The following is a 2,490-nucleotide window of genomic DNA, read 5'->3' on the forward strand; positions in this document are numbered from 1 at the left end:
AACCCCCCCTCAGTTCCTTTGTTCTTTTTCCTGCCTAGTCGGAAACTCCACCAGCCCTGGAGTTCCTGCCCCTCCCATCTGATGGGGAGGGTGGGGGTGGGGGGTGGTGGTATGGAGGACACAGCCTTGGGACCCTGCGGCTGAAGGGTGGAAGTCCAGGCACAGCTGACCTGGGGAGGGAGGCTCAAGGCCTCTAGCCAGAAGGCATGTTACTAGGGGAGCTTGGGAATTGGCCAAGACTGGAGAAGGGCCCCCCAAATTTGAAGTCCTAATTTGGAAAATTCCAAGTTCCAGCCCTACTTCTGCTACTGACCTCGTTGTGTGACCTTGACAAGGCCAGTCAGCTCCCCCTTTCACAGCCTGTTTCCCCCTCCCCTCTATAAATTGGGAGTAAACTTTTTCTCCCTCCCTAGGCTGCTGTGGTGAGAAATTAAAGAGTGGGTGGAAAGTGCCTTAAAAACTATAGAATACTGTAGCTAAGCAAGTTATGATTTAAAAATAATAATCATTACTATTAAGGGAGGCAGTATGTGTGGGCTTTGAAGACAGCCTGCTTGAGTTTGAATCCTAGCTTTGGCACTTACTAGGGTTCTCTTTACCACCAGAGCCTCAGTTTTCCCATCTTTAAAATGAGTATGATACTAGTTTAACTTCATAGGGAGCCTGGAAGGATTAAATGCACCTAGAAGAACTTCTGGCACATATTAAGTACTCAGTAAGGCCGGGCATGGTGGCTCATGCCTGTAATCCCAGTACTTAGGGAGGCCAAGGCAGGCAGATCACCTGAGGTCAGGAGTTCAAGACCAGCCTGGTCAACATGGTGAAACCCCGTCTCTGCTAAAAATACAAAAATTAGCTGGACATGGTGGCACATGCCTGTAGTCCCAGCTATTCAGGAGGCTGAGGCAGGAGAATCGCTTGAACCTGGGAGGTGGAGATTGTGGTGAGCTGAGATTGCGCCATTGCACTACAGTCTGGGTGACAGAGCAAGACTTTGTCTCAAAAAGTATAAAAAATAAGTGCTCAGTAAACATTAACTGTTTAACCTGCCTAGTGGTTGTCAACTTAAAGAACAAACAGAGACTCTCTGAAAGAAAAGATATTTCCCTTAGGAACACTGCATTCTCAGGGAGGTGAAGGAAGACAAAGAATTTTAAAGCAAAAAAAAAAAATAAGGATTACGCTATTGTTTTTGAAATAATTATCCTTGGCTACAAAGATCAATAGCAAGAGTGATGCCAGGCTAAAGTTGGACAGCAGTTGGTGGGCAGATGTCCTTGCAGAAGTATTTCTTGCGCAAGGTTCGATGGCCTTTGTGCAAGGTTGGGATTTTTGCAGTCTTTTTTGTTATCTGTTTTGTTATCAGTCTTATTTGTTATACAAGCATGAAAACCCTCTATGGCTTTCCCCAGCTCTATTTGTCAAGATTTTCTTAACATTAGTGACTCCATTTTTATTCTGACCACTTTCATAGGGACTTGAGCTGTTTTACTCTCTTGGGAGTGTATTAGGGAAGCAATGTCCCCTTTGTGGCTCTGTGATGAGCACTTTACATATTTTTTCTCACTCCTCGAAGTGTTGAGTACCATGATTGTACCCATTATACAGACTTTTGTTTTCTTTTCTTTTTTTTTTCTTCGCTCTTGTTGCCCAGGCTGGAGTGCAATGGCGACATCTCAGCTCACTGCAACCTCTACCTCCCAGGTTCAAGTGATTCTCCTGCCTCAGCCTCCCGAGTAGCTGGGATTACAGGCGTGCACCACCATGCCCAGCTAATTTTTAGTAGAGATGGGGTTTCACCATGTTGGTCAGGCTGGTCTTGAACTCCTGACCTCAGATGATCTGCCCACCTCGGCTTCCCAAAGTACTGGGATTACAGGCGTGAGCCATCACACCCAGCTATTATACGGATTTTTTAAAGTGACGCTCAAGTGTAGAGCCTGGTTCAAGGAGGTCAGTGAAAAAGAGGAGGACCTGGAATTTCTGGCTGGTCTAGAGCTGAGCCTAGCATTCTTTACCTCTAGGACCTATGCATTCTATAGGCCCCACCTATGCATTCTGCATGCCCCATCTAGGACAGATGGAAAAGTTCTAGGTGGCCCATCCATACCTTGCCATGACACTTGGGTTCTGGAGACCTAAGCTCTGGAACTGATTTGCTGTATATGTCCTGGTCCAGGTTGCTTATTGTAAATTCTCTTGGCCTCAGCTTTCTTATCTTTCTGAAGGGAACAATAAATCCCCAAAGCCCTGCTCTGCTCGTCAGAGCTGTGGCCAGAAAGTCACAGGCCATGGATGGGAGAGCAGTTGGAAACTGTAAAGTACAGGTACCAGTGCATTAGATTCTACTGAAAGGCTTTTTCTGAAAGCCTGGTGGGAGGGTCAGAGCTCCTCAGCGCGAAAGCTATAGGAGACTCCTAGCCACTAGCCCTTCCTCTTCCTCCCCGTCCCTTGGAGGAGAAATAGCCCAGGCTGCTCAGAGCTGACTCT

Source organism: Callithrix jacchus, chromosome 5 (assembly GCF_049354715.1).
Source record: "Callithrix jacchus isolate 240 chromosome 5, calJac240_pri, whole genome shotgun sequence".
In the NCBI taxonomy this organism is placed as follows: Eukaryota; Metazoa; Chordata; class Mammalia; order Primates; family Cebidae; genus Callithrix; species Callithrix jacchus.